The sequence below is a fragment of the Marmota flaviventris genome, chromosome 2 (assembly GCF_047511675.1).
Source record: "Marmota flaviventris isolate mMarFla1 chromosome 2, mMarFla1.hap1, whole genome shotgun sequence".
Classification (NCBI taxonomy): domain Eukaryota; kingdom Metazoa; phylum Chordata; class Mammalia; order Rodentia; family Sciuridae; genus Marmota; species Marmota flaviventris.
The window spans coordinates 142,193,984-142,206,823 of record NC_092499.1 but is presented as its reverse complement, the minus strand read 5'-3'; the positions used below and the strand labels follow the sequence as shown (position 1 = coordinate 142,206,823).

General features: G+C 43.4%; 1 protein-coding gene across 2 annotated transcripts in view; it reads right to left on the bottom strand.

Moving 5' to 3' along the window:
* Positions 1 to 12,840, bottom strand: part of Slco3a1 (solute carrier organic anion transporter family member 3A1) — a 299,077-nt gene that overhangs the window by 233,653 nt on the left and 52,584 nt on the right. The gene's annotated exons all lie outside the window — the stretch shown is intronic.

Below are 12,840 nucleotides of genomic sequence, written 5' to 3'. Positions count from 1 at the left end.
AGTATGCATCTTTAAAAGGAGCAAAGTTACAAAACACTTGACAAGAGATTCCCTATGCATGTAACCTATGCAAATGCATGCTATACAGTTCATGCTGGGAGACAATAGAAGTACAGGCTCTTTCAGGAGGTCTTTGCAAAGCCTAAGCAAAATAAACAAAAACCTAAATGGCAAATAGACAAGCTAGATTATCTCAGGATAATTATTAGTTCTGCTTTCTTCTGGGAATTTCCACATGATGTACATTTCTCTAAAGGCCATCAGGTAAACACACTCCTGACTATTCTAAACACTACAGCCCTACCAAGGACCTTCAGATGCAGTATTTTTATGGTTTTCCCACCTTTGTATTCTTGTCTGCTCTACATTTAACAAATATTTACTGAACATTTGCTGTTTGCCTGGCAATGCCCTAGACACAAAGGCTGGGGAAAATGAGAAAGAGGCACCTGGCTTTGAAAGGCCACCTAACAGGAAGGTATACGTGTGCCCAAATTGACTGGAGGCTCCATTCCTGAAGCAAACCTCACACTGGGGTACCAAGCAGAGAAACCTTTTTATGGGGTTTCTTAAGGGACAAGGAAGATGAGCAAGCATCCCTCTCCTTTGCAAGTTCCATGAAGGATATTACAGGAAATTGAAGCATCCTTGCTGTGGGAGATGGCCTCGATCAAGGCCCTCATGGGCAGGGAAGAGCACTTTAGGCACAAGAAAGGGCATGAGCCAAAGCCAGCAGCAGCAGTTCAGAATGGAGAATCATTGGAACGGGGGTTGCGAGCAACCGCCATGAGGAACTCAAGCTATCCCGAGCCATGTGCTAGAAAGAATGCACATCATGGACAGAGAAAAACCAGGTGAACCTCTGCTATTTCCTTAATAAGCTCTGTGGCCTCAGTCACATTACTTAATCTCCCCCAGCCCCGATTCTGTAAAATAGGAATCATGGCATCCACCTGGTGGATGGCATCCACAGGTGTGACAATTAGAAATAATGTATGCGAACTCTGTTGGTTCCATTGGTTGCAGGAGCATATAGAGAGACAGCAAAGCACAATGGAGATAGCAGGCCAAGTCAGGGCTCTGGCTGGACCTCCTGGATACATCCTGACTCTGGGTGATTTTTTTTTAAAATTTTTTATTGTTGGTTGTTCAAAACATTACATAGTTCTTGATATATCATATTTCACACTTTGATTCAAGTGGGTTATGAACTCCCATTTTTACCCCGTATACAGATTGCAGAATCACATCAGTTACACATCCATTGATTTACATATTGCTATACTAGTGTCTGTTGTATTCTGCTGCCTTTCCTATCCTCTACTATCCCCCCTCCCCTCCCCTCTTCTCTCTCTACCCCCTCTACTGTCATTCATTTCTCCCCCTTGTATTATTTTCTCCTTTCCCCTCACTTCCTCTTGTATGAAATTTTGTATAACCCTGAGGGTCTCCTTCCATTTCCATGCAATTTCCCTTCTCTCTCCCTTTCCCTCCCACCTCTCATCCCAGTTTAATGTTAATCTTGTTCTCATGCTCTTCGTCCCTACTCTGTTCTTAGTTACACTCCTTATATCAAAGAAGACATTTGGCATTTGTTTTTTAGGGATTGGCTAGCTTCACTTAGCATAATCTGCTCTAATGCCATCCATTTCCCTGGAAATTCTATGATTTTGTCATTTTTTAATGCAGAGTAATACTCCATTGTGTATAAATGCCACATTTTTTTTAATCCATTCATCTATTGAAGGGCATCTAGGTTGGTTCCACAGTCTTGCTATTGTGAATTGTGCTGCTATGAACATCGATGTAGCAGTGTCCCTGTAGCATGCTCTTTTTAGGTCTTTAGGGAATAGACGGAGAAGGGGAATAGCTGGGTCAAATGGTGGCTCCATTCCCAGCTTTCCAAGAAATCTCCATACTGCTTTCCAAATTGGCTGCACCAATTTGCAGTCCCACCAGCAATGTACAAGTGTACCCTTTTCCCCACATCCTCGCCAGCACTTGTTGTTTGACTTCATAATGGCTGCCAATCTTACTGGAGTGAGATGGTATCTTAGGGTGGTTTTGATTTGCATTTCTCTGACTGCTAGAGATGGTGAGCATTTTTTCATGTACTTGTTGATTGATTGTATGTCCCCCTCTGAGAAGTGTCTGTTCAGGTCCTTGGCCCATTTGTTGATTGGGTTATTTGTTATCTTATTGTCTAATTTTTTGAGTTCTTTGTATACTCTAGATATTAGGGCTCTATCTGAAGTGTGAGGAGTAAATATTTGTTCCCAGGATGTAGGCTCCCTATTTACCTCTCTTATTGTTTCTTTTGTGAGAAAAAACTTTTTAGTTTGAGTAAGTCCCATTTGTTGATTCTAGTTATTAACTTTTGTGCTATGGGTGTCCTATTGAGGAATTTGGAGCCCGACCCCACAGTATGTAGATCGTAGCCAACTTTTTCTTCTATCAGATGCCTTGTCTCTCATTTGATATCAAGCTCCTTGATCCATTTTGAATTAACTTTTGTGCATGGCGAGAGAAAGGGATTCAGTTTCATTTTGTTGCATATAGATTTCCAGTTTTCCCAGCACCATTTGTTGAAGATGCTATCCTTCCTCCATTGCATGCTTTTAGCCTCTGGGTGATTTTGGCCAAGTCACTCTGGACTTTAGCTTTCCCATCTGTAAAACAGGGGATAACAATGTAACCTCCCAGGGCTAGTGCCAAGAATAAGCCATGCATATGTGTAAATGTGAGGTGAACATTAACTATTACTATTATCACCGATATGCTCATTTAACTGTGAGCACCAGGGAGCATCCAAGATTTTTAAAGAGCATAAGGGTCTCACCCAGTATGGCCAATGGATGCTGGAAGAATGAAGAAATGAATGTCAATAAAGAAAAGAGCTGAGCTGTTAATGGGGGAAGGGAAAAGAAAAGACCCCCACAAACACAGCACCAATGGAAATAAACAGAAAAAGATGTGAGACACATTTTAGGCGCAGAGTTGTATATTATAGGCAGACAGGGTTGGGTTGGCTGACCAATTAGGTGTGTGCTGCTAAAGCAAGGCAGGAAAAAGAGTCACAAGGAGCTAGCTTCCCTCCCAATGTACAAACAGGGACACATCTGTAAACATCCATGCATACCCAACCTCCCTGCAATGTCCATACACATACACCTATGCACATTTGTGCACCTGTGAAGGTCAGTATGTCTCTATTTACCCATACTTTAAAAAGACCAGCGTAAAGAGCCAATTCCTCTTTGCCTTCTTTTCAACCATACACATTTAAACTGGATCCTTTAGCCCAATGGTTCCCAGCCCACCTGAAGATTGAAAGCAGCTGGGGAGCATTGACAACTTCAGGTATATGGTCTCTGGAGGCGTTTCTGTTTCAGTTGGTCCAGGGAGCAGCCTGGGATCCTGGGGTGTTGTTAAAGCTCACCAGCTGATTCTAACATGGCTAACATAATGACATATTGTGGGGGTCTCACTGTCAGCACTGATAGTGGGACAGCACTACAGAAGTCTAACATCTACGTACACCCTCTGTCACCAGGGTTCCAATTGAGATTCCTATTTCCACTGTGCTTTCTAACCAAGCCAAGGCCAGGCCAGCTCCAACTCATTCAGCCCTAGTTATATGATTAGATAGTTATTTTTCAAATGCCAAGTATTTGCAGTTGTTGAAAAAAGAAGTGTAGCTGCTTCTGACCTCATCAAAATGGCTCTCAAATACACCCAACACAGGCTTCATTTAGTCATTTTTTTCTTTCCAACATAACACAAACACACAGGATGGAATAAATTCTCACAGGTAGATAACACGGAAAGCAGTGTAGGACCAAAAAGGCAGGCAGTCCAAAGGCCAGGTAGGGGCCTCAGGGGATTCTATCAAGGCTTTTGTGCTGTCTTGAAAGTCACCCAGAACAGCCTAGATGCAGAAGTGAGGCCGGGATGAATCTAGGCAGAACCACCCAAGTGTGACAGAGCCACTTTGAGTAGTCTGATGGTGTGTTAGGTTTCTGCCCTATGACAACAGACCTGAGACAAACAACAAAAGGGAAACTTTATGGAATTCAGTCCATGGTTGCTTGGCCCTGTTGCCAGACAGGATATTATGGTGGGCAGTGTGTGGTGGAGAAAGCTGGACACCTCAGGATGGCCAGGAAGGGGGAGATGGGGGAGGCAGGCCAGGGTTCCAGTTTGCCTTCAAGGGAACACCCCCAATGATCCCCCTTCCTCCCACTAGGCCCCACTTCCTAAAATTTCCACCATAGTGCCATGGGCTGGCAACCAAGTCTCTAATGTGTGGGCCTCTGGGGACATTTAAGATCCAAACCTGTGGATGTGCCCAGCGACCTCCACCATGGGAGTGAAGGGCAACAAAGTGGGTGGAAAGACTGAAGCTCCAATTATATTTCATTTCTGCCATGAGGCATGATGACATGCACCCTAGACAGCATATCTGACACGGGACAACTGCTCCATTTCAGCAGGTGTGCTCCATCATAAAATATCATGCAGGTGTGCTCGTTGATGATGACAGATAAGACTGGTGGGGACAGAGACAGCTGTGGGCAAAACACAAAATAATACCACTGGAGACAGATAATGCCTGCAGCTCTCTGTCCTGGCTCAAACCTGCTCTTTGCAGAGCACCTCCAGGAGTGACACGAAGTAGCTGAGTCTTTCTCTCCTTGACCTGTGGCCCTTTACAGGACTCAGCAATGCCTGTCCATCACAGTTAAGTTATGCAAACATTCTGAAGTGATGCTTTGTGGATCAATTAGATCAGAGGCTAATGTCTTCACTCATTTAAAACACAATTTTGAGAAGATGGACTAATTAAGTATGCATGAGGCCATAAAAGCCACTTGTGGCTTTTATGTGGCAGTGAACAATCCGGCAATGAAGAAGCTGCATTCTAAAGGGAATGACTGTCTTTACTTAATGGGTAACAGGACTAATGGAAAACATCTTGATAATTGGAGATGAAGGGGCAGCAACTCCAGGGGGAGAAGGAAAGAGGAAATGTCCTGACCAAGGGCCAAGTAGAAATGAAGTTATTATTAAAAAGAATGCAATATTTATCCGATTTCTACTACCTTGATTCAAAAAAAATATTATTGCATTTTACAATCTGCTGGAGCACTTGTTAAAATCATGGATTCCCCAGCCTTGAGATAATACCTGGAAGAATAAGAGGAATACAGGGTTTTTTTTTTTTTGGGGGGGGGGGGATATGTTTAGTGGTATTCGGGATTGAAGACAGGGCTTTGCACATGCTAGGCAAGCACACTACCACTGGGCTATACCTCCAGCCCTAGCATGAGGTTTTACAGAGCCCCCAGTGTCTGATGCCCTGTTGGAGCTGAATTACCCTGATCATCCAGAAACCCACTAATATCAATGTAGGGTTATGGTTCTCCACTTCTAATGGCAACAAAGTCACTCCCAGAGTGCTGGGGCTCCACCTCCAGAATTTTGTTTTGGCTTTTAGTACCAGGTATTGAAGTCAAGGATGCTTAACCACTGACCCACATTCCTAGTACCCCCCACCTTTTCTTTCTGAGACAGGGTTAGTTAGTAAGTTGGGTAGGGCCTCACTAAGTTGCTGAGGCTGTCTTCAAACTTGTCATCCTCCTGCCTTGGTCTCTTGAGCCACTGGGATTACAGTGGCTCCACACCCGGCACCCCCCAGAGTTTTTGATTCATCAGGCCTGGGTAAGTCTGAGAAGGTGTTTGTTTGGCCTTCCTTCCCTCAGCCATCCTGGCCCCATTTAGAAGATGAAAGGGTTTGATTTGACATGAATGGAAAGTACTTCTTTCTCATTTACAGTTCACAGAGACAGTTCCCACCTGTGGAATGCATTGGATGGCTCACCTTTGAGGGTTTGTGCATCATGTTCAGGCCAACTACAGGAAGGAGTGCTTAGCTCCCAAAGAAGGACTTTGGACCATTTTGAAATATGTACTATAGTGCAGGAGGTACCTGGAAGTCATGGGCAAGTGCATAGGAACCATTCCTCATCTTTAAAAGGAGCAAAGTTACAAAACACTCATTTGACAAGGGATTCTTAAGGTCAACGGTGGCAGCTCCAAATTGCCTCCCAAGAGATGTGCCCACATTCTTACAATGGCTTGGGTGGTGGAGCTGAGGTCTGGGCTGGAGTCACCTGGGGAATTTTAAGAAAACAGTGCCTGCTCCAAACTTCACTAAGACTGATGGAATGTATGAGAGGTGGGCCTGGGCATCCATATTTTCAATATTCCCAGATGACTCTAGTACCTAGGCAGGTGGAGGAGTGTGCATGCACAGGTATATGTGTGTGCACACCGCAGAGGGTTATGGATGCAAGGATGTCCACAACACTGCCACCTACTCTTATCAGTGGAGTTTTGTAGCAGTTTTGTTCCAACCTGGCTTTGAGGACACTTGGTCAAATCAATCCTTCTGAGTCTGTTTCCACACCTGTGCCCTGGATACAACAGTAAGTACTCCTGTTGATTGACACAAGAACCAACACTTCTGGGCCTTAGCTCATGGCCTGACAGCAGATCCCAAGAGGGTTGATGTGTGCTACTCTCAACTAGCATCAGCTCTGCTTGGTTCAAGTCAGGGAACCCTGTATGTGGTCTCTTGATCACTGACTTATCTTTCACACAGGGAATAATGCTTGAGTAACTCCTAAAGCCAATTAATATTCCACCCCTGCAAGAAACCAGTCAAATGAGCTCCCTTTCCTTAAAGGAGCTAGCCTGACATCTTCCTGTGGGAGCTGTGTCTCCTTTCCCAAGTAGAAACCCCAATGAAAGCCCTGCCTGCCTATTCCCTCACGTGACTCCATTTCCTTTCCATCTTCATCGTGTCAAAAGAGCACAGTGCCCAAGATCACTGTGAGCGCTAATGAGGTCATGCATCAGAGCAGCTGGCACACAGTAGGTACACATTAAAGAGCTAGTCTCATCATTGGTGGGCTTGGTCTTTGTGAGTTCTACAGCTTCAAATTCATTTCCACACACCTAAGTGCTGTTCTGTGGGTGGAGCAAGAAACCTGTGATTATGAGATAATCTGAGGAGAGCAGAAGGAAAAAAATCCAGTAACACAGCCTACAACAGGGTCAGAGTGCCAAAGGGCTCAAGGGAATGAGAACATATGTTTGGCTGTATGTGGAGGAAAAACAGACCCGGGATACAACAAGGATAAACTAGGTTTTTAATAAATTTGGCAAGGAAGGAATTATTACAACCTTCCAGAAGCAAAGATCAGTAGCACCGAGGAGGCACAAGTGGAGGGAGAATTTAGTTCACCTGGGAAAGGCAGAAATACTATGTGGCTTCAGAGCACCATGCATAGTCTGAGATAAAACAGTCTTTAAGACTTGAGTTGGCTCTTGATTTGGAGGTCAATGGGGAGCCAAGGGAAGTTCTTGAGCAGGAACTGCCTCTCCGGGATAATACAGCATGGAGTAAGGAGAGACTGCTGAGGCAGCTATCATGAAGTCCCAATAAGAAATGAGGCTTTAGCATGTTACTGTTGGTATGACATCAAGAAGACCACCTGTGTGAGAGATGTCTCTAAAGTCAAATTTTATAGACCTGGCAGCTGACAGGAGGCATGGGCTAAAGAAGGGCCTCTTGTCAGGGAGCAAATGCTAACAACAACCCAAGAGAAGTCAAGCTCATGGAAGTCTTACAAAAGACCTGTAGTTCCTCCTCCCAGAGTTTCCTGGACAGAGTTTGGCACACTTTCTGTAAAGGGCCAGACTGTACATATTTTAGACTTCCAGGCCATATGATCACTATTCAACTCCACCATTATAGCATAAAAGCAGCACTTATAGACAACACAGATGGCAGTGTTTCAATAAAACTTTATTTATAAAAGTCAGGCAGCGGGCCAGACATGGTGGCCTACAGACCTAAGCAGAATGTTAAACCTCTGTTCTAATAGTTCTCCATAAATCCACCACAGGAAATCACATTTTTCCTTTGGTAATAAAAACACAAACCACTGTTAACAAGTTTATGAAGCACTCTTGTTACCAAAAGACACACACAGAGTCATTCTAGGTACAAACTTAATGCCAGTTCGTGGTGGTGGTGGTGGTGTTTTAATCCTACAAAAGCAATCTGCAAGATAACTTGAGTTTGTGGTCAGACATGCCAAGGATATATCTTCTGATAGTGAAATAGGGGGAAGGGGCTTAACTCCATAAGCCCAGAAATCATTTCCCTATGATGAAGCAGCAACAGCAATTTCATCAGCTGAGTGAAGCCCACTATATGTTTCTGTTTTTCATCTAAAGAGTAGCTCCTTGGAGCGAGTGATTTAATGCCCCAGGGGAACTGTACACAAAGCACATTCACTTGTGAATTGCAGGATCCCAGGTTTGCAGAAGCAGGTCACAGAGGACAGCAGGTATAGCCTCTTATACTTGCTGTGGTGGCATAGAGCCTCCCTCATGCTTCCCAAGTCCATCAGGAAAGAAAGACAGTCAAAGCTGCTTTATTTCTGGGATGACTTGGCCCATATTGGGCCCAGAAAAATTGGAATAAATGGGTGTGGTTTTAAAGCTTTATTTTTTTTTAAAGCAGAGTAAGAATTATGTGGAGGATCCCTTAGACATTGATTCTGGCCTCCAGCATATGTCAAAAGCATCACTGATAACAAGTTTATAAAGCACTCCTGTTGCTAACATGGAAAATTCATTCTTGGCAGTTTTGGTGTAAGTTTCTTTTTGTTTTTTAATCCCATGGAAGTAATTTCAAAACAAGTTCCATTTCTTATCTGATGTTCCAAGGACATGTCTTCTCATAGGGAGGTTAGCAATGAAACATGTGCAATTTGAGAACCTTACAGTAACTGGGTAACACTAGGCACCGCACTTAGCCTGCCGCTCCCCTTGCAGTCTATAACATGGAGGTGACAATTCCAGCCTTACATCTTGTCATGAAGTTCCAATGGAGAAACGCTCTGCATGGTGGTCGCTGGGACAGCAGGTGTGCACACAGCTGCACATGGCTTTTCCCTTCATTGCAGCAGAATCCTGAGCTACCTGCTCTCCTGTGGGCCACTTCTGTATCACCCTCTGTATCTGGCTTTTTTAGGAGCACTATCATTTTCTCTAATCACCTTGAATGAGAGTGACAGCCTTGGCCTGCCTGTCTTTGGAAAGGCCTCCATAGTCTCAGAGACTCCATTTCTGCTGTGACCTGTACTTTCCTCTACTTCATTATTTGCATCTTCAGACCATTTCCCTCCCTCATGCCCCTAGTTTCTCTCATCTCTCCTCTCCCACTTATCTTCCCTAAGTGGCCTTAAAGTACACATTGGCAGGTTTGGTTGTTTTTTTTTCCCCCCAAATTATTCCTTGTATCCAGTGAATTTTCATGTTCCAATTTATTCTAATTGTAACATTTTATAATTTTCTTCTTTAAAAATCACTCCATGTAATTGCTTCAAGCTTAAAAATCTCTCATTGATTTTTCTCTGCAGCTCTTTGCTCTATCATGGAAAAACAAAGGCTCCCCATCCCTACTGGGTAGAGTCAACTAATAGAATGTTCTCCCACTTGGTACCTGAGCTTTAAAGTCATTAACAGATATCCTGGCATCAGGCCGACTCTTATTAATAGTTTGTGTTTAGCACCTTTCACAAAACAACTGAGACACTGTTCCAACTCACAATTTACATGGTGCCAGATCTCTCTTATTAGAGAAATCCAAGAACAAAAGGAATTAACTGATTTCCGCAGCTTTCAACTGAAAAGTATAGAGGACCAGACATGGTCTTAAGAAAGATTTTAGTCTAACACACTAACAAAATCTATGCGTACACATATACACCCTGGGCAGAATTGTTTTCACTGAATCAGCCTTTGGAATATGCTCTAGGGCCCTGGCTTACTGTCAGATGAATTGAAAAACCCCACAGTGAGTACCTATGCTGTGTGCCTGGCTCTGATCCAGAGGCTGAAGATGCAAAGTTTGTTAATATTCTATCCCCATGTTGGCCCTGTGTAATGGAGATGCCACGGTAGAAATAGGCAATGATCATAAAGGGTGAATAAAGTTTCTCTATACCATAATAAAGAGAAACTTACAGTCAGTATCCAAAGAAATAGCACAGTAAGTACCCAGCAATGGGGAAGGAAAGCCGCATGGGGGAGACTCTGGAATGGGGGCACCATTAGTTATAGTTAGATCGAACATATATTAATGATTTAAGCCAAATACAGTACTGAGTGCTTTACACACACTAGCAGGTGTATTCTACACTATGATTCAACAAGGTGCTTAATATTACCATCCCAATCACACCCATGAGGAACCTGAGCAGGGAGAAGATAACTAACCACCTCATTGAAGGCCATGAAGACCCCAGGGATCCCAGAGCCCCCGAGTGATCAAACACTGTGCCCCTGCTTCAGTGAGACAGCCTGGATCCAAGTGGGAAGGCTAAGGGAACTATCAGGCAAGTAGTCAGGCCCCAAGCAATTAACAACCAAACTTGCTATTAAAAAAAGGAAAAGTTAGTCATTATTTAAAACATTATGTAGGAATAAATGAGGGCACATGTAATTTTTATAGCTCTGGGTTAAACAAAAATAAATAGCTTTCTTTACCACAAAATTTATGACAGTTTTCCAAGTGGTAATGATCATTGTCTATTATCCATCAAAAGTATAATTATGTAGCATTTTCAGAAATTCCCTTGAACTTGGAACATTTTTTAGAATTTTTTTTTTTTTTTAGAAAAAGTAGGCATTCCTTGAAAACGTGTGTGCGTGCGTGTGTGTGTGTGTGTGTGTGTGTGTATGTGTATATACATGTGTATTTTCAAGGCTGATCTTAGAAATGTTTTTAATCAAGTGCTAGAAAAAGCTCTGCCTCTCACAGGAACTAATTCTTATTTCTAGTTTTATTTTTCTTTTTGCTTTGCTTACTAGGAATCTCATATGGCCCTACTAGAGTAATAGTTTGAGATATCAGGGCTAAGCATATGCATTTCATTTCTTCTTCTTTTTTTATATTTATTTTTTGGTTAGACACAATACCTTTATTTTGTTTGTTTAGTTTTATGTGGTGTTGAGGATCAAACCTAGGGCCTTGCGCATGCTAGGCGAGAGCTCTACCTCTGAGCCACAACCCCAGCCCCTCATTTCTTCTTCTTCTTGAACTCAAATTCTACTTGTAATTCCACAGAAGCAAGTTGTTTACAAACTGCTTCCACCAGGCTTGGGTACAAAATCACTGTATTAAAATTCTTCAAGAGCAACTTAGCACACAGGTCATACCAAGCTTTATCAGACAGGTTAAATCCTAAATACCAAGATAATCTACTTCCACATAATTATATTCTCTTTTTGGAAATGAACCCCATAAATAAGCTGAAAAGAAAATAAGACAGTTAGTAAAGCTTGTGCATCCTGGTATAAGATAAACACAGGTCAGAACAAACAGCACCTGCTTATGTGCAGCATTAAAAAGCTTCTAGAAGAATAAGGATGTCCAATTTTGTGTCAAAGCTGTGAAAGAAATAACCACACACATCAAGAGCTCACCTTGTCCACCTGTCCACACCAGCTCACTGCTCTCATCTGTCTGTCAATCCTTCCCATTATTTGAGTGTATTTAGGGCCAAAATACCCTCGGCTTCACCTGAGACATAGTGCTTGATGGCAAGACCAATAGACAGCACTGCAAAAGTGGGTGTTGCTGATCCAGCCTCTTTTCCACAGTCAGCTGGAAGGAACCCAAAACCCACAGGAGTGAAGTCACATACCCAGGATCACACTCCTGTCAATGACGGGGAGGTCTCCTGACACCCAGTCCAGCTTTATGCCCCCCATGTTAGAAGAAAAGTAGACACATTGCTACTTGGTTCCACTCCTTCATGAGTCAGTTTACTATTTCTTGGCTGCAGGTTACAAGTTCAAGGTGTTAAAAATGCTGTACCAATAGGTACCAAGACAAGAACCCAAACATGTGCTTATAACTGAACACAGAAGTGAAGAGGTTAATATCAGTGCATGATGTGACTAGAGTGTCTCTTCCTGCTGGAGCTAGATGTGGAGAATCCTCTTCAGAGGAAGGGTTAACAGAGGGTGTGCCAGCTAACTCCACTGCTCTGGACCTCAGGTGAGGCAGAACATAAAGGCAGGATATGGTAAAGGAAAGCTACTCAGCCATGGCAGCCAGGAAACAGAGAGAGACAGGAGCCAGGGTCAAGATATAATCCCAGAAGGCATGCCCCAAGTGACCTCCTTCCTCCTGTCACACCCCGCCTGTCTACAGTTACCATCCAGTAGTCCATTCAAATTGTTAACCCATAAAATGGATTAATCCACTGATGAGATTGCTGCTGTCATTGCCCAAAAGCTAGACCTCTGAACCTTGCTGCACTGGAACCATGCTTTAAACATATGAGCATCCATGGGGACATTACAGATCCAAACCATAGAGGGTATATGCAGAGGGGTGCCCACCTTACCACCACCCAGGTAAGAGCAGCCCCCTCTCTGGCTCAACACAGATCCCTCTACCTACACTATCCCCTCCCATCTCTAAAAAACCTTCTCCATCAATGCTGTGCCCTAGTTTCTTCCTCTTCACTCTCGCCTACCTCCCCTGGCTCCATTCCTACCCTATCCACACACTCGCCCCACTCTCACCCAAGTAAAAACAACTTTAAATCAGAAATCCCCTTTCTGGTTATTGCCATCCTCCTCCTTTCCTTCTAACAAGCATTATCAAGAAAGTCCCCATTTTCTGGGCACAGCTCCCTGTTTTCTATCTGCCAATCCCATGCAGGGTTGGCATTCCTCATTCCTATCACT